This window comes from Camellia sinensis, chromosome 11 (assembly GCF_055761805.1).
Source record: "Camellia sinensis isolate YWXY chromosome 11, ASM5576180v1, whole genome shotgun sequence".
Lineage (NCBI taxonomy): Eukaryota > Viridiplantae > Streptophyta > Magnoliopsida > Ericales > Theaceae > Camellia > Camellia sinensis.
Window position 1 is genome coordinate 121,165,451 of NC_138971.1, and position 20,647 is coordinate 121,186,097.

The 20,647-nt window shown below is 36.7% G+C and overlaps 1 protein-coding gene across 16 annotated transcripts in view; it reads left to right on the forward strand.

Moving 5' to 3' along the window:
* Window positions 1-20,647, forward strand: part of LOC114297128 (uncharacterized) — a 119,782-nt gene that overhangs the window by 16,718 nt on the left and 82,417 nt on the right. For 6 of the 16 annotated variants that reach the window (XR_014344438.1, XR_014344435.1, XR_014344442.1 and 3 more), the window contains one exon: window positions 10,083-11,078. The exons of the other annotated variants lie outside the window; for them this stretch is intronic. The gene's annotated coding sequence lies outside the window, so the exon portion shown is untranslated. The remainder of the gene's footprint in view (window positions 1-10,082; window positions 11,079-20,647) is intronic. 16 annotated transcript variants of the gene reach the window in all.

Genomic DNA, 20,647 nt, shown 5'->3' on the forward strand with positions numbered 1-20,647 from the left:
TTTTAAAGGTGAATGCGTAATGTGAGGCGTTTTATCTCTCATGAGGTGAGGCGTAAGCCTTAAGGTATTGAGGCGTAAGCATTTCAAATTCTGAATTTTTATATTTAGTAAATATTTTAAAACAATAAATAAATACATCAAAATTAAATATAAAGGTGTAAATACTTTTATGCTCAAGGCTCATTGCAGAGAATGAAGCTTTGCTTTATTAAAAGTGAAATTGGTATTCTTAGTTTTGGTGATTGAGCTTCTCACTGAGCATTAACTTTGTGTTTTTTCTTATTAGTCATACTTAATTTTTCCTATTAAATATAGTTCTAAAATGGTTCTTTTTTATTTTTTATATTTAAACCATCTACTAGAGTAAGTTTAACAAGACCCTAAGACAAACTCTTCATATGCATAGGCGCACCTAAAACGCATGTCTCAGACTATGTGCACAAGCCTTTGGGGTGTAAAGCTAAAGAATCAAAGCCTTGAGGCGTTTTTCCTTAGCCTCGCCTCGAGGCGAGCATTGAGGCAGGCCTCAGTAAAGCCTTTTAAAGGTAATAAAAGATAAATAAAATTGCACAATAGACTATTGAGCTACTACAAAAAGTAGAGGTGCGCAAATGAATAGATGAACTTGCAAACTGAACCAATCAGGTCTTCATAGTTGGGCTTGTTTGTTATGGGACAATTCTCCATTTGGTTTTGGATCCAAAAAATCCCATAATTGACGCGGTCGTTTCAGTTCTTGGTTTAGGGCTCAAGTAATGTGGAACAACTTGAGAACTAACCCCATGTATATATTATATAATATTTATTGTAATAATTTATGTATTATTGATTGATTGATGATTGTTATATTGATGTGTTATATTACAAATCAGAGTAGCTCATTATATAGGAGAGGGTTTGGGTAGTAGGTGAGGAGTAGGTGAGGGTAAATTGGTGGTAGGTGTAGTAGGTGTGGTAGTAGGTGGTGGTAGGTGTAGGTAAATTCTAACAGCCCCCCGCAAACTCAAGGAGGATAGAAACTAACCAACTTGAGTTTGAAGAGAGGAACAAAACAAGAAAATACATAAAAATAAAAAAGGATATGAGACACTGTATGGTCGTGTCAGACCATTGGTGAAGACACTGAATGGTGGTGTCATAACGTTGTAGAGGACACTCGATGGCGGTGTCAGACCGTTGTAGAAGACAGTTTATGGGGTCATGTCGGACCGTTGTAGAAGACAGTTTATGGGGTCATGTCGGACCGTTGTAGAAGACAGTTTATGGGGTCATGTCGGACCGTTGTAGCAGACAATGTTGTGACAGTTGTTGTGACAGTTTACGGAGTCTTGCTGGACCCTTGTAGAAACTAACCGGAATCAATGTCGGGACAGTTTACAGAGTGTTGTCGGACCCTTAAAGGAGCTAACCGGAATCAATGTCGGGACAGTTTATAGTCTTGTCGGACCCTTGTAGAAACTAACCGGAATCTATGTCGGGACAGTTTACAGAGTCTTGTCGGACCCTTAAAAAGTCGCACCCTCAAAAGGTGTGCCCAATTTTTCAAAAAGCGTGCCATCAAAAGGCGTGCCCAATTTTATCAAAAGGCGTGCCGGATTCATCATGGCGAGGCACGTGAGTGCCTTGGTTGGAGCGCCCGTTTGTCGGCTGGTGGCAAGAGGCGCGCGATGCGCGTGGCTGCCTCGGCTATAAGACGGAGGCTGAGGCTGAGGCAGAAGCTGAGACAGAAAAACGGATAGAAACCTCTGAACATTGTCATTCTGAAACACTCGGTAAAGACGTTGTATCCAAACCTTCTCTGAAACATCTGAACAATGGCCTCTTCTTCCCGTTCAGCTACCCAGAATACGGCATCCTCATCCCGAGGTCTACTCACTCTCTTTCCCGCCCTCAATGAGTCAACGAGAGAGAGAACTGGTGCGGTGGCACTGGAAACTCAACCAAGCGCCCCGGAGTATACTCCGTTGAACTTTCCGATGCGGTCTGTGGAGCAAAGAATGGCAGTGCTGTCGGATGTGGAGGCCAATCAGTATACTTTGAAGGCATGTGTGGAAAGCATGACGGCGGTCACAAATTTGTCGAACCGGCTGCAGAGTAGGACAAATGAGGTGCAGCATTTAAACGCCCAACTGGCTCTGCTCCAACGCATGTATAAGGATGCGCGAGCAGAGATAAGCGTGCTAAGGGCAGAAAACAAGGACCTGAAGCGGAAGACCACCGTGATGTTCCGATTTGGAGGGCCGCCATATGCGGCAGTGGAGGAGCAGGGAGTAAATGTGCTCGGTGGCGTGGGAAACACGGAGGCAACACCGTCAAGGGCAGGCCAGGACGGAGGCAAAAAGAAGAGACCGGCGGCTGAATAGAGAAGAAAAAATCCCGCCTGTGGATGTGTTGCTGTTGTTTGTTTTTTTTTTTTTTTTTTGTTTTTTTTTTTGTGTAAAATTGGGATCGGGGTTGATCCCAGAGAGGAATAAAATATGGTTTGTTGTGTAAATTGGTAAATTGTTTTTTTTTTTTTTTTTTTTTGGAAGATATATATAATAATAATAATAATAATAATAATAATAATAATAATAATAATAATAATAATAATACAAAGAATGGGTCAAAGTGGGAGGGTGTGAAGAAATGTTATTTTAGAGGATGGTGGAAGACATGGGTGGAGTGCAGAAGTGGACGTGCCAGAGCCACTATTTTTTTTTTTTTTTTTTTTTTAAGAAAAATAAAAAAAAATAAAATAAAATAAAATAAAATAAAAGAAAGTGATAATGAGTCCCACGGGTTTGGGTAAAACCTGGTTTGTTGGTGCAAAAATATTGTTTAAACAAAAAAGAAAGGGAGGTGGTGGAAGATATGATGATGAATAAAAAATAAAAGAAAGGAAAAGAGAGGGTTTAAAGGAAGAGAGAGAGAGAGAGAAAACATGGAATCTTTGTACAGTTGAATGCACATTTCGGGGGGCTTTATCCTCCATGCCGAGCTTGTTAATCATATATTCTATGATGTTCTTGGTGCATTCTGCAGACAGACCAGATTTTAGGGGATAAAGAGTATCATCGACATCAAAGAGGAGGCAGTCATATTTCGGGTTTGGATCTTGATGGTGAGAAAGTTTAAACATGTCTGAACAGGTGGCTTCAGCCTCGGAAGCCTCGTCGAGGTCCGGCGGAGTCAGGCCGGCGCGACCGAAGAACTTGGCGACGAAGACGGTGGCGTGGCCTTGAGATTCAGGGGAGTCGATCCACTGAAGGCATGGTCGGAGGATACAGTTTTCACTGCAACCCTTTCGAAGAACTCGACAGCCATTGCAACTCATGATTACAAGCTCAACATATCAGATTCAAGCTATAAACGAGGAAATGAATTTGGTAGCCAAACGCAGAAACTGGGGAGAGAGAAAGATGAAGTTACAGTCTGGGTATGTGTAGAGGTCCAGCGGGCGGCCAAGGCGAGGCTGCCGCCCGCCGGTGAAGCGGAAGTACTAAGTTGTTAACCTCGCTCTGATACCATGTAATAATTTATGTATTATTGATTGATTGATGATTGTTATATTGATGTGTTATATTACAAATCAGAGTAGCTCATTATATAGGAGAGGGTTTGGGTAGTAGGTGAGGAGTAGGTGAGGGTAAATTGGTGGTAGGTGTAGTAGGTGTGGTAGTAGGTGGTGGTAGGTGTAGGTAAATTCTAACATTTATTATAGATATAAATATTCTTGATTTGTCTTGATTACCTTGGCTTTAACATGTGCAAAAATCATTTGCATAGCATGTGTTGTTGACTTTATGTTTGAGTATTTACAAAAAATTTAGTGGACAATTGAAGTGTTATAAAATGCGAGTAGAACTATGGGAGCCTGAAGATTTTCAGTTTTGGTTAGTTGTATTCCGTTCATTCTTTGGTTTGGTTCTAGGTTTGGAATTTCCATAACTCACTAGGTTCAACTAACCCAACCGAGCCCAACCCAACCAACCCATGCTCACCCCTACTAAAATTTTAAGTGGAGACTTAAAATTCAAATTAGAAATTATTAGATGAAGTCTCAAGTATATTATTTCTATATATTCATTGGATGTCTCTTAAACTTAATTTCAAAGAGTTTGACCATGTATTTTGCGGACTTTATGGTTAGGGATTTCTAAACTTTTTAGTGGGCAACTAAATATTTAATTAAAGTAGAACTGTTGGTCAACATGAAGCAACCTGAGTTTTTCATTTTTGGGTTGGAATGAGTTCCATTCATTGTTCCGTTTGGTGGTGTGTCCAAAATTCCCATAACCAACAAGGCCTGTTTGATTCTCGGTCTGGCACTAACCCAACTGAATCGAAATTATTAAATGAAGTTTCGAGTACTAGCATACAAAATTTTAGGTTTGCCATTTTTTTGTTAACATGCCCGACTTCATTCTTCGCCAAATTATGAGAAAGCTTGCCTTCAATGTAGTGTTCTAGGAGTAAAGAAAATAAATAAAAATGAACCATGGCTTGTATTCTTGGAAGATTGAAATTCCTTTTTTGTTTTTTTTTTTGGGACATGAAACTTCTGCTAGGAAGCAATAAGAGCGGTATTAAGGGCCTGAGTGTTTGGAAATAAAATCAGTGGCTTGAGTGATTTGTAGATCAGACTTGTACATATAAGTAGACTTGTAGATATTTGTATAGATATTTCTAGAAGACATTGTAGAATGTTCTTGCAGCTCGTAAGAAGGCTTCCATGGGAAGCTTCTACATGACACTTTCTTGTGTGTTCTAGAATGCTCCTAAAGAGCCTATAAAATGGAAAGGGGCTCATTTGCTCCAATCAATCCAAGAGTTGTATAAGTCCCTTTAAAGTGAATACAGAAACATCCTCCCAAACACTCTGGGCTTGTTTGGTTTGTTTTTGGGAGAGTTGTTTTTGAAATTTTTTTTCAAAATTTTGTTTGGTTTATTGTTTTTCTCAAAAAATTTCCAAAATTACTTCCTCTCTCTTACACATCAAGCAATCACTTTTTCTCTCTCCTCTCTCATTCTTAATCACTTTTTTTCTCACACACATCTACCCAATTACAACAAAAATATCAAATCATCACAAACTCCCAAATTCCAAAATTACTTTCAAAAAATACAATCAAGCAAACCAAAAAAATTTCTAAACTCTCTCCCCAATTTTTTTTTTTGAAAATCACTCTCTCAAAAACAAACCAAACACACCCTTTGTCTTCTTACTTGTCTTTCTTGTAAATTTGTGAGTTAGGCTGACTTAGCATCACCAAGCAAGACTTGTGATTGTCTAAGTGCCACACGGATAACTTGAAAATAACCAAGGCCGTGACATGTAGCTGGCAAAAAGAGAATGTCAAAGCTCCTACGGTTCCCTATAGCTATAACATATTTCATACAAAGAATAACTTATTAGTTTAAAATTTTTTATTTTTTATTTTTTTGTTAGCTCATTATTTCTTTGGTTTTGTTTTTTATTTTTTTTAATAGTCCACTTCATTTTTAATATAGGCACAAGATAGTTTTGACGATGGTGCTTTAACTATATTTGAGATCGATGGTGTTAGGAAGAGATATTGGCTCAATCGTTTTCATATAGTGGTTGAAGTAGAAATACTATACAATAAAATCATGGAGCATCTGAACAGTCATATATACACCCCTCTTCCAATTTTCCAAGTCAAGGAGGACAGCGGCAACTAGTGTACGGAAGAATTGCATTTTGTTGCCATACCTCAAAGGGGAGTTACAATTGAAGATTTTTTGAAAACATCGTCAAATAGAGATTCACTCTTTGATTCTCTCCATTCGGATCAATATAAGAAACTAATGAAAGAGATTATCAAAGTTGTTATTCATCTAATGGACATAAGTGATTTAACAATAAAATTAGGTCTTCAAACTGTCACATTATTACATGATAGACAATTTTCTCAACATTGTATTACCAAATTTTTTGGTGTCAAAATTTTCAGTAAGTTGAAATTCTGCTAGTAAAAATGATTTATTTATTTACTTATTTATTTATTCTTATGAAATTTTTATCTTTCTGTATTGTTATATAGGAAAGCAAAATAAGGTGTAAGGTTTTTGTAATTGGCAATCCCGTTTGATAAAATTCTTTTCAGTTGTAATTTTATTTGATCTTTTATTTGAGTGAGGCTGTGAGTATTTAGATGCGATTCCAACCTGAATTGTGCTTATGCAGAGGAGTTTGTGATCTTAATCTTATCATGTTTGCCACTTCGCTGACTATGTCACGACCTTTCAGAAGTTTCACTCGCCTGCAAAAGTACTGGGAGTTGTTTTTTTCTGCTTGAGCAGCCATTCCTGTGTTCGAGCGTAGACCCTGTTTAGTCTCATGCGTTTTAGTCACTTTGCTCGAGCGGAGATCGCGGATCTGTTTGCTATAAAAGCTGTGGTTTAGTCAGGTGTTAGGGTATGGCTTCCAGATCTTCTTCTTAGGTATTACGGTTTTCTTCTAGAGCTTCTTTGCTTGTTTCTTTTGATATCTGTGAGAGTTTAATCATGAATTGAGTGGATTATATCAAAGGGTTTGTTTAGTTTGTTTTATTCACTCAGCAGCATCGATATCAGTCTTCGTCCTTGTATAGATCAATTTGATAAATGCTAACAACTTTGATGAGGGAGTTATTACCTTACGAAAAATCTAAAATCCCGGATATATTGATTTGTGATTATGTACCAATTTTAAACAGTAAATAACAATCTCAATCAAACAATCAAAGACAAATTGACACAACAATTTTACGTGGAAAAATCACAATTGGAACGCCTCCAATTGTGATAAAAAATCATGGGCCAAGGCCACAAAACAATTCATTAAGAAGGCCCAACTAAATTACACAAGTGTACTCTCAATTTTCTAATGAATTCACGCCCGAATTGAACCGACCCCTATGTGCCTTTTCCAGCCCCGTCTTCACCTTGGAATTGTCTTGCCCAACGTTGAATCCACAACGCCGATGTCGAATCCACGACGATGAGCCACTCCGGAATCCACTAAAGCTTCAGGCTTATGTTCCATGGAATCCACCAATGCCGATATTAAAGTTGTTGGCATTTATCAAATTAATCTATACAAGGACAAAGATTGATATCGATGCTGCTGAGTGAATAAAACAAACTAAACAAACCCTTTGATATAATCCACTCAATACATGATTAAACTCTTACAAATATCAAAGGAAACAAGCAAAAAAACTCGAGAAGGAAACCCTAATACCTAAGAAGAAGATCTGGAAGCCGTACCCTAAAACCTGACCAAACCGCAGCTTTTATAGCAAACAGATCCGCGATCTCTGTTCGAGCGCAAGAAGGGCCGCTCGAGCAGAGTGACTAAAACGCGTGAGACTAAACAGGGTCTACGCTCGAGCACAAGAATGGCTGCTCGAGCGGAAAAGAACAATTCCTAGTAATTTTGCAAGCAAGTGAAACTTCTGAAAGGTCGTGATATAGTCAGCGAATTGACAAACATGATAGGATTAAGATCATAAACTCCGCCACATAGGCACAATTCAGGTTAGATTCGCATCTAAATACTCATAGCCTCATTGAAATAAAAGATCGAATAAAATTACAACTCAAAAAAATTTATCAAACATGATTGTCAATTACAAAAACCTAATACCTTATTTTGCTTTCCTATATAACAGTACATAAAGATAAAAATTAAATCCATAAGAATAAATAAATAAGTAAATAAATAAATCATTTTTATTAGCAGAATTTCAACTTACTGAAAACTTTGCCACAAAAAAATTTGGCAATACAATGTTGAGGAAATTGTCTTTCATGTAATAATGAGACAGTTTGAAGATCTAATTTGATTGTTAAATCACTTATGCCCTTTAGATGAATAACAATTTTGATAATCTCCTTCATTAGTTTCTTATATTGATTCGAATGGAGGGAATCAAAGAGTGAATCTCTATTTGACGATGTTTTCAAAAAATCTTGAATTGTAACTCCCCTTTAAGGTATGGCAACAAAATGCAATTATTCCGTACACTCGTTGGCCCTGTCCTCCTTGACTTGGGAAATTGGAAGAGGGGAGTATATATGACTGTTCGAATGCTCCATGATTTTATTGTACAGTATTTCTACTTCAACCACTATATGAAAATGATTGAGCCGATATCTCTTCCTAACACCATCGATCTCAAATACAGTTAAAGCACCATCGTCAAGGCTATCTTGTGCCTCTATTAAAAATGAAGTGGGCTATTAAAAAAACAAAAAACAAAACAAAAGAATTAATGAGTTAACAAAAAAAATAAAAAATAAAAAATTTTAAACTAACTTATAAGTTATTCTTTGTATGAAATATGTTATAGCTATAGGGAACCGTAGGAGCTTGGACATTCTCTTTTTGCCAGCGACATGTCACGGCCCTGGTTATTTCCAAGTTATCCGCGTGGCTCTGAGACAATCACTAGTCTTACTTGGTGATGCTAAGTCAGCCTAACTCACAAATTTGCAAGAAAGGCAAGTAAGAAGACAAAAAGAGTTTGAGAGAATGTTTTTGTATTCACTTTAAAGGGACGCGGTACAATTCTTGGATTGATTGGAACAAATGAGAGCCTCTCCTATTTATAGGCTTCTTAAGAGCATTCTAGAACACACAAGAAAGTGTCATGTAGAAGCTTCCCATGGAAGCCTTCTTACAAGCTACAAGAACATTCTAGAATGTCTTTTAGAAATATCTATACAAATATCTACAAGTCTAGTTATATGTACAAGTATGATCTACTTCCAAAATCAATTTAAGACCAAATAAGAATAATAAATAATACCCACTCATGGGCAACCCCTATTAACTCATATCAACAAATATGAAAATTGTCAAAATACCCCTAACCTAAAAATCCTAGAAAATATAAACTAATAATAAAATAGGACTATAATAATACTAAAAACATGATTATGAATGGTTCCTATCGGTTTTTCATTTTTCTTTGAAATCATGCCAATTTTCAAATATCGCCACTCTTTTGAATTTACTCTTCATTGAGTTTCTTATATTCTGCATCACATCTATTTATATATTTTTTAAAAAGAATCATACATTACATTATTCTTAAGAATTATACGTTGTTTTTAAGAATATAAGATATTTATGTCAAATTCTCAAACTTTGAAAATCAAACATTAGCAAATGTCAAAGTTTTGGTCTCATGTTTATATTTTTAGTGATAGACATGACCGATAAGTGACGACACGTCATGAAATGAGTGTCAAACATGTGTCCAAAATTAATATTTTTAATTTTAATCAAGGACATGTAAAAAATAGTATTGAACACGTGTCTAAGAGTGTCGGTGTCCGAAATGGACACATCTGCTTCTTAAAAGTGTTCGTTCGTGCTTATTAGTACTATCTGCTTCTTAGAAGTGTGTGTTCGTGCTTCTTAGCTTATCCCACAAGCATTTTTACAGCCCTAACAAGACAACGGAGAGGATACTAAATTTGCTTCGCTCGCCCCATCTCAACCCACCCTGTGCCAATTATATTTAATTAAATGACCTTTGTATGTATATCCATCCACATATGAATTTGATTTGTTAAATTTAGTAAGAGTAAAATAGTAAAACACTCATGTGTTTCTCAGTTTTTCTTTTCTTACCTTTTTAACACTTGTCTTTAATCTTTTTAACTCTTATTACTCATCAATCTTTGTCCCTCTTATACTACATCATCTCCCTCATTAGTATAATTCCTCTGAAGGGTGACAAATTACTTGCCAACCCCTTGCTCCTGACCCATCCTCGCCACCGCTTCGATGTTTCCCACCCCAACAAGGAAACGGGGTGGGGATGGGGCGCTTCAAACCTTGCTTGTCTTGTTGTCATTCCTAATTGGAAACCTTGCCTTTGTGGACAAAAAACTTTCTTCTTGTTATTAAAATGCTTTTATTTCTTGGATGTTTTATGTTGGTTGGGGTTGAGGGTTGCACTGCTACATTTCTTTTGTTTCTCTATGTTGCATGATGGGTTTGAATTTTGTTATTTTTATTTTTCATAGTAATGTTTGATATGTTGGAACAAAGTGTGTCACTAGCTTTTGTTTTCAATGATTAGTGTTGCAAGAAGAGCAATTACATGGAGGATCAGCTAAGTGCATTGCCATCTTGTCCCTCTTGACAATGAAAGAAGCGGCAAGAACTGGTGTGCTTTCCCTTGAATGGAAAAATTTGTGGAAGTTTTCCATGGGTAGTTTGAATTTTGATGCTTCCAATACAAAGGCGCGCATGCAACAAGAAATAGAAACAATGTCAATTGAAACTGAAAGGACTAAGTATATAAGTAGGGTAAACAAAGTCTCCAATTTGCATCAGGGCCAAAATATAGAAGAATTTAGAGTGTGCTTTGATTTGGATTAGAATTTTGCATGTGTCATTGATAGATGAATTAACTTTGCAAAAGAAAAGAGTTTGAAAGCTTGAGTTGGACTTGAGGATAATTTGACGATTCTCAGTTTGAGGATTCTTGCCCTTTTCCGTTAAGCCAATTTGGTGTTCTAAGCTTTAATACCTTGACTTCCCTCTGCTTGAAATCGGTAGATTTGACAGAAGACGTTCTTGCACAATTCTTATCTAATTGTCCGTTGATTGAAGAGTTATCTTTGATGCATTCATGATCTTTGGTTAATCTAAAAATAGGTGGTCCTCTGAAGTTGAAGTAATTGGTGCTTAGCTACTGTTTCAGTTTACGAAATCTTGAGATTTTGGCTACAAATCTCATATCATTTAAATACCGTGGGCCATACATAATCAACAATCCTCTTAAGAATGTTGCCCTGTTCTCTGAAGTATCCATTGGGGGTTGTTAGTTACTGCATGGATATAGTTTGTTCAGCATTTTACCGTTTCTCTGGTGTACTCTGTTAGCTAGAGACACTTGTACTGGACCTGGATTCTCTGGTTAGTTGGCATAACCATTGCGTGGTAGTTTTGTTTTTTAATTCCAGAATTTTGTAATCTTAAGCGGTTGGAATTGTAAGCTGTTGCATATGATGACCAAAGTATCCCATTCCTCACTTCCTTGATAGATGCATTGTATAAGTTTGTGGTGAAGGTGAATCTTCTTAATCTAAATGGCTTTTCATTTAAGAACACTTGGATTATTGTTTATTTGGTCAAATGATGCAAATTACAATGTTTGTTGTGTTCATATGAGTACTTGTACATGTTTTAGCTCCCATTCATTTGTATGAGATCAGTCTTGTAATTTGACTATGTAATCACGCAGTTATTATATTACAACCAGTGGTTGATCTATGCGATGCACGTAATAAAATTAATATTTTTAACAAATTTATGATAATATTATTATGAACCATGACATAAATATATGTTTATATGTATAAATTATTTTGATGGTTTATTAGCTTTGATGTTAAACCTTTCATTTTTTTGTTATGTAGGCTTATTATTACTATATACTCATGATTGTTATGTTTATTTATTCCTTTGTTATTTAAAAATTAACAATATTAAACCTCATTAGGTCAAGTCGTGGTAAGTTAACATAATTTCTTAAAATTCTTGTCTATCCTAATTTGTTTCACCTGTAAGAGTTATTTTCTTATTTTACAATGTTTAAATTAAATATCGTTAGGTTAAGTGCTGTTATGTTAATTTAAAATTTTAAAATACATGCCAATCCTTATTTATTTTACCAATTTTAAAAACTGACAATAATATTTATGGTCATTGTACATGTAGGAGATGAACAATTCAATGATTGTAAATTTTATTTTACGCAATTAGAGTCCACTTTTTATTGATATCTTATATTTGTTATAAAAATGTTACAGAAGTACATAGTAATTTAACACAAACATGGTTCTTCCTAGATAAAAATTCTTAAGATATAAATAAAGTTGATTTACTCATAAAATTGTAAAAAGAGGGGGCCAATCTTTGTATACTCCCATGATGTGGCATTTTGAAAATGTAAGTATTTAGAGTGGCACGTAAGTGCCGATTAGTTGAGAGTAAAAGATTTGGGTTGAACTGTACTTTTATTACTGTACATTAGACGAGTTTAAGAAAGAAGGAAAAAAGTAATTTTGTATTATTACGTATATGCTTGCTCAAAGCCTTTTAAGTAAAGGGTGACATATGGATGGGTTGGGTTGGGCAGGTGAAGATGGGTGTTGTGTTTAAATGGATTAACCCTGAACCTGCCCAATTAGCAAACAAGTTATACTTGGACAGATTTAGCTGTACACAGGTCGGTCACATGGACCCATTTTGATCAGTTTAATTACTTATCTCTGCCAAGAACCATTTTTAGCTGACCATTTTATGAGTAACTTTTTTTGGATCCAATCCATTTTTGTGGCCTGACCCATTGGCCAAGATTTGTTTTCCCATTCCTTGGTACAATTGTTCTAGTGGCTGGCCTGTTGAACAGTATAATTGCAAGTGGGTGGTTTAATTAAAAATTCCTAGTGAACAAAATAGCAGAAACTTTTTCTCTTGTTCTTGGTCTTAAACATTTAAGTAAATAAAAAGTATTACTGCTGTATGGTCAACCTTGTTTTTGTTTTAAGCAATATGTGGCCCAAAGTTCAATTGTTTCACTCATGTGATGAACCAAATAGACACTGTTTCACTCGTGGTGTTCTCACTGGCTAAGACTCATGGAGGGTTCCTGAATGTCCATCATAAAGATGCTGAAAAAACACATAGAATCCAATTATTTATTTATTATTTTTATTTTTTTATACATCAGCTGGGGTTGGATGTTAGTTGTTAAGGGAAGGGGGAACCACAAAGAGTGTCAAACTCTTCTCCATAAGATTTGAATTCAAAACCTCACACTACAAAGTGGTGCTGCACAATCACTAGGAAGGCCTAAAGGTGGAGTATGATCCAGTTCAGAGTACGGTACTTGGCATGGATGTGCTTCATTCTTTCCAGGAAGCCTTTGCTTTTGTGCAGAATGAGGAGAGTCGCCGCTCTGCGATGCTTCCATCTGTTACTATTGATTGTTCAGCCTTGGTGTCTGCACCTCCTCACGATACTTGTGGTTCTCGTCCTTCCTCTGAGAAGGATAATCTTTTCTATGATTGCTGTCGTAGACCTCGACACACAGGAGAGACTTGTTGGAAGCTGCATGGGACTCCCTCTGGTGGTTGAGGCGACCGTCTTGGTACTCGAGGGGGTAGGTCTGGTCAGTCTAGAGGCCGCGGGGCCAATGTTCGGGCACATCTTTCCAACACTGTTGAGCCACTATCTTCCTTGCTGCTGATGTTTCGGGGTTATCTGCCTCGGATTTTGAGATTGCTCTTCGTCACTTGCTAGACCGTCGAGCCTTCACTTTTGCTACAGGTGCACCTTCTTCTTCCTTGGCCAATTCAGGTAACTTGGCTGCCGCCCCATGTGCATTGCTATCTTATATGACTGTACCCTGGATTATTGATTTTGGTGCTTCTGACCATATGTCTGGCTCCTCTAATTTATTCTCCGAGTATAACCCCACCTCCGGTCAAGAAAAAGTATGTATTATTTCATCTGTGTTAGGGAAATGTTTAATTCATGCCACCTCTTCCCTTCCTTTGTCCTCTGTACTTCATGTTCCTAATTTTAGTATTAATCTTTTATCTTTGAGTCGGATTACTCATGATTTAAATTGTAACGTAATGGTTTTTCCTGATCATTGTTTTTCCCAAGACCTTATCATGAGGAATAGGATTGGCAGTGGTAGAGAGAACATGGTCTCTACATTGTGGATCAGACAAACAAGCTGGCTCATTCATCTATCCAATCACCATCCACCAAGGACGACATTTGGCTGTGGCATTATTGCTTAGGCCATCCCACCTTTTTATTACTTAAGCATTTATTTCTTTCTGTTTTTGAGAAAAATAATGTCTCATTTTCGATGTGAGTCATGTCAACTTGGAAATCAACATCGAGCCTCTTTTGCTCCGTCTATTAATAAAAGTTCAGTCCTATTTTCTTTGATTCATTTTGATGTATGGGTTCATTCCGTTTTGTGTCTATAAAAGGTAAGAAATGATTTGTTACTTTCATTGATGATTGCTCTAGGGCCACTTGGGTATATCTGATGAGAGATATGAGTGTGGTGCTTTCTGTGTTTCAAAATTTCTATAAAATGGTTTGTATTCAGTTTGGGGCAGTTGTCCAAATTCTACGTTTTGATAATGGGGGGGAATATATTGACTCTGGTCTTGCTAGTTATTTCGCCACTCATGGCATTATCCACCAAATTTCTTGCAATAATACTCCTCAACAAAATCTTGTTGCAGAATGCAAAAATCACCATCTCCTTGATGTGGCCGTCGTCTATCATTTGAGATGCGGGTTCTATGCTTCTATTGGGGGGAAGCGGTTCTCATTGCCGCGTATTTAATTAATCGACTTCCTACCCAAGTCCTTTAAAAACACACACCTCTTCAAGTCCTCTTCTGGGTTCTCCATTCCTTCTAAGACCTTTGGCTGTGTTTGCTTTGTCCATAATCATTCCCTTGTGGTAAATTGGATCCTAAGTCTCTTAAGTGTGTTTTTCTGGGTTATTTTGCCACCCAAAAAGGTTACAAGTGTTATCATCCTTTTACTTGCAAATGGTTTGTCTTTATGGATGTCACTTTCTTTGAGTCTCAGCCTTACTTTCCAGCCTCCCCGGTATTACTGTCATCCCTTTAGGAGGAGCCTTGGTGTGAAGAGATTCCTATTCCACTTTCACCAGTGGTTGCAACGATAGAGAATGATGAGCCAACAGTTGTTGCGGAAAAGGAAGCAAGCAAAGTTTATATCTGGGACAAGGACAGACATTAAGTCCCTTCAATGCAAGAGACTACTACTTTTCCTTCTCTACTGCCAACTTCTTCTCTGGATGAGTGTCCAGAGTCACCCCCCTCTCTTGAGAGTCCAGGTAATTCTGATTCTAGTGCTCCTATTCCTGAGTTTTCAGATCTTGATGTTTCCATTGCTAATAGGAAGGGGGTTAGGCCATGTACTCAGTATCCTATTACTAATCACATCTCTTATTCTAATCTTTCTTCCTCATATAAAGCCTTTCTGTCTAAAGTGTCTTTTGTGAGTTTACCTACCAATTTTCAGGATGCTCTCTCTATTCCTGAATGGAAACATGCCATGATGGAAGAGATGAGAGCTCTCAGCAAGAGTGGCACTTGGGAGTTCGTGGAGTTACCTAGAGGCAAAAATCCAGTTGGATATTAGTGGGTGTATACGGTAAAACACAAAACAGAGAGCGGTACAAAGCAAGACTGGTTGCTAAGGGCTTTAATCAGACTTTTGGGGTAAATTACTAGGAGACATTTGCATTAGGGGTGAGCATGGTCCGGATTGTATTGGATTGGGGTAAAACCAGGACCAATCCGTTATCTACGGTTCCTGAAAAATTAGAACCAATCCAATCCGTTTAAATATGGAACCAATCCGAACCAATCCATTTAAATACGGATTGGATCGGTTTAGGGCCACGGATTCATATAATTAAATAACAAAAATATATATATATAACACTTTAATTTCATAAAAATATAAATATAGCGCTATATTAGTTTCACAATAGCAACATGTTTTTCTATAATAACGACATACTGTTCTAGAATTTAAACCATAAGAAAATTAGTTTCACCATAAGTATTTAGACCATTACAAATTAAAATTAAAAACTAACAAACAAAAGTAATAAAAGAAGATATTATACGGTTTTAGGTTTGAGTTTAGATTTTATATAGAATAAGAAAAGATACTATGGGGGAGGATGTATAATAAAAATATAGATTATTTGTATACGGTCCGGATCGGTTCCAATCTGAAACCGTGGGGTTCAATCCGTAACCAATCCGTATACTACGGATTTTTAATTCTTCAATCCGAAACCGAACCGCAGATTCAAAAAACTAATCCAAACCTATCGGATTGGACTGGACTGGACTGGACTGGACTGGATTGGATTACGGATTTCACAGATTCCTTGCTCAGTCCTAATTTGCATCGGTTGCTAAGATGAATTCCGTGAGAATCTTACTCTCTCTTGCTGCAAATTTGGATTGGCCGCTTCATCAGTTTGATGTGAAGAATGCTTTCCTTCATGGAGACCTAGCAGAGGAGGTCTATATGGATATTTCCCTTGTAACGCCCCAACTTCCGGGCCACTAATAAATCAAATCAACCTCAAATTTATAATTGCGGATAACTTATAATTTCAAATATGCAAATCGTCTCCATAAATAATTACTCAAATGTCTCCAAAACATAAATTATACAAATTTTCAAAAATAATATATAGTTGTGGACTAAAAAATCTCCAACTCAAATAATCTTTTTAGATACTTCAACCTCAATCGCCACTAAATTTGCTCCACACCTGAAAAATAAATTAATTTGGGAAGTATACAATACAACAAGAATAACAAGGCTCAGACAGAAAATAAATCAACAGAGATCCAACAATTACACAACCGATTAGATTCGATAATGAAACAATTTACCAAATTGCACAAACAAGTCAACTTGACATATGATAATTTATCCAGAACCAAATACCGGTCCTACTTGGTACATGACCAGTGACCGGCCTCACCTACCTCACCGAAGCACAACCGCTTATCCGGGCTATTGGTGCAAGCTATTAGCAAGGTCTATTCGATCCATGTATGGAGCGTTTCCATGTCATTTAACTAGACAAATCAACACTGACTACACAAAACTTCATAGAATTTATCAAATGACCAGAGTACTCAAACGTGTCAATAAAATGATTTTACAAAATTTATCAAATGATCACAATAATCAAGATTACAAATTGGAAGTAATTAAAATAAACTCTTTGCAAAGAGATTTAAATGAATCATATTGTATACCACCGAATTACTTCAAATCAATCTCCTCCGTCGCCAACACTCGAATGTCAATATTTCTCCATGAATCTCCAAAGTGGCATAAGGTATGTAAGGTTTCACAAAATTTACAACTCTCCTCCTTTACGAAAATGCTTACACTCACTCTAAACACTCTTAATCTAAACTCAAAATTTCTATAATTTAAAAGAGAACAATATGAGAGAGATAGAGATATGGATGGACCAAGAAGAAGAATGATAGAAATGGTTGAGAGGTGAGCTCAATTTATAGGCAAGGATACTTGGGACAAAAGAAAAGGAAAAATAATAAAATAAAGTCTACTTGGTGGGCAAGAAAGGGGTGTACTTGGAGAAAAAGAAAAATAACTTTCCTTGGAGACAAAGTAACTTGGAGTCTAAAGGAATACGGAGTGATTAGGGGACTTAATTATGTGATTAGACAAGATTTAGTTAGCCTCTAGTTGGAATGGAACTAGGTTGGGAACACAATCCCTTGTTTTAGGGGTACTTGGTACTTTTGCTTCTAGAATGCCATGATTACAAGCCTTGAAAATTGATCCCTCACACTCTCCTAGGTTGGTTGGCCATGGGGAAGGGAAATGGAGAATGTTCTATTCAATATATGTGTACTATGGATATATTCTCAATGTACATATAGATCCAGAAATTGATTTGGTGGTACTATAGTATAAAAAGTACATGTACTAGTTTGGGGCAAAATCTTGAAATTAATAAAAGAAGTGAGGGCTTGGAATTAAACTCATGTATTGGAACCTTATTTATGTAAAATTAAATTAGGCTAAGGAACCTAATTCGGCTAGGATATTCCTATTCCGATAAAAATTAAAAATGTTAACCTGCAAGATTCGAAATAATTTAAGAAACTAAGGGACTTTTAAGGAAATAATTTAGACGTAAGGGTTTTTAAAGAAATACATTTTTTAAGGGCTTCACATCCCTGGTTTTGCAAATGCTAAGTCCAAAGATAAAATATACAAGCTCCGAAAGTCGCTTTATGGGCCAAAGCAGTCTCTTAGGGCTTGATTTGAAAAGTTTGCTCAAGCTATGTTGAAATATGGGTTCAAGCAAAGTCAAGTTGACCACACCTTATTTGTGAAACACTCCCACATGGTAAGATCACAACTCTTATTGTTTATGTTGATGATATTGTTCTGATAGGGGATGACGTTGATGAGATCCCTCAATTGAAGGAATACTTAGCTAAGGAGTTTGAAATCAAAGACTTGGATAATTTGAAGTATTTCTTAGGCATTGAAGTAGCTAGGTCCAAAGATGGTATCTTCATATGTCAGAGAAAGTATGTACTTGACTTGTTAAAGGAAATTGGGATGCTTGGAGGTAGACCATGTGATACACTTCTAGAACTGGGCCAGAAACTAAGTGAGGATCAAGAGGGTGAGCCAGTGGACGGGGAGATATCAGAGACTAGTGGATAAGCTTATACACTTATCCCACTCACGTCCAGACATTGCCATTGCAGTAAGCATGGTTAGGCAGTTTATGCATGCTCCTAGAACTTCCCACCTAGAGGCAGTTTTAAAAATCCTGAAGTCTTCCCTTGGAAAGGGTCTCTACTTCTCAAAACATGGACATCTTGGTGTGGAAGGCTTTACTGATGCGGATTGGGCTAGATCAGTCACTAATAGAACAGTCAATCTCTGGATATTGCACATTTGTTGGCGGCAACCTAGTCACATGGCAAAGTAAGAAACAAAATGTGGTTGCTAGATCTAGTACTGGGGTAGAATTCCAGGCTATGGCTCAAGGTGTATGTGAGTTGCTATGGATCAGACTATTGTTGGGACATTTGGGGATCCATCAGACCGATTCCATGAGGTTGTACTGTGACAACAAGGCGGCGACCAGTATAGCTCATAATCCAGTTCAACATGACAGAACCAAACATGTGGAGATTGATAGGCATTTCATCAAGGAAAAACTCACTAGTGGCACCATATGTACTTCATTTGTGAAGACTGGAGACCAACTAGCAAATATTCTCACCAAAGGAATAGGAAGCAAACCATTTTATAACATTCTCAACAAGCTCGGCTTGAGAAATATCTTCGCCCTGGCTTGAGGGAGAGTGTTAGAATAGGAAATTATATTCACATATGTTATTGTGGTTTGATGTAATGGGCTGTAATGAGCTGGCTCATAACTCATGCCTTATGGCACTCCTGTAATTATGTTTTATTCTTAATATAAAAGGGAATGAGGTCTCACTCATTCCCTATTTCTTTCTCTTCTCTAAATCTACAAAAAGGTTGGGGAAAGAGTTCTGTTTTATTGGTGTTTTAAGCATTAATAGGGCCTCTTTTCGAAAACTTTAATGATTTAACTCCTAAAGAATAGCTTGGCTTTTATGAGCAAGGAGAAGGATTTAGAGGAACAAAATGGAGAATATTTTTGGTTTCTATCTGAGTTCATTCCTTCAGAACTGCACCTGAAGCAAGGTTGCCATACATTATACAAAGTTTCAAATTTTTCTAAAAAATTTGGAAATCAATTCTATTGATTAGACTTATCGACATGCATGTCCCATATGTAGGTTGTTGGGTTCTAATTCAACTTGGTCTAAAAATTCAAAATTAGAAACTAAGGTCCATTGACTTGTTGAAAAAATCTAGATCGTATAAATTCTCCATAAAACCATAACTTGGCGTACAATACAACCCATGGACCAAAACCATAGCCCCCGTCAAGTGAATTTTAAAAATTAGCAAATAATCCCTAACATTAATCTAAGAAAGGAAAAGTTTTTAAAGGCGAATGCGTAAACGCCCTCATGAGTTGAGGCGTAAGCCTTAAGGCATTGAGGCGTAAGCATTTCAAATTTCAAATTTTTATATTTAGTAAATATTTTAAAACAATAAATAAATACATCAAAATTAAATATAAAGGTGTAAATACTTTTATGCTCAAGGCTCACTATAGAGAATGAAGCTTTGTTTTATTGAAAGTGAAATTGGTATTCTTAGTTTTGGTGATTGAGCTTCTCACTGAGCATTGACTTTGTGTTTTTTCTTAATTAGTCATTTACTTAATTTTTCCTATAGAATATAGTTGTAAAAAAGGGTTCTTTTTTATTTTTTATGTTTAAACCATCTACTAGAGTAAGTTTAACAAGACCCTAAGACAAACTCTCCATATGCGTACTCTTCATGTGCTTATGCGTAAAAGGCATACAAGACGCATCTAAAGCGCATGTCTCAGATTGTGTGCGCAAGCCTTTGGGGAGTAAAGTCTAAAAATCAAAGCCTTGAGGCATTTTGCCTTAGCCTCGCCTCGAGGCCAGCATCGAGGCAGGCCTCAGTAAAGCCTTTTAAAGGTAATAAAAGATAAATAAAATTGTGCAATAGACTATTGAGCTACAAAAAGTGCAGGTGCGCAAATGAATAGATGAACTTGCAAACTGAACCAATCGTTTTGGGACTATTCTCCATTTGGTTCTGGATCCAAAAAATCCCATAATTGACATGGTCGTTTCAGTTCTTGGTTTAGGGCTTAAGTAATGTGGAACAACTTGAGAACCAACCCCATGTATATATTATATAATATTTATTATAGATATAAATATTCTTGATTTGTCTTGATTACCTTGGCTTTAACCATTTACAAAAATCATTTGCATAGCATGTGTTGTTGACTTTATGTTTGAGTATTTACAAATATTTTAGTGGACAATTGAAGTGTTATAAAATGCAAGTAGAACTATGGGAGCCTGAAGATTTTCAGTTTTGGTTGGTTGGATTCCG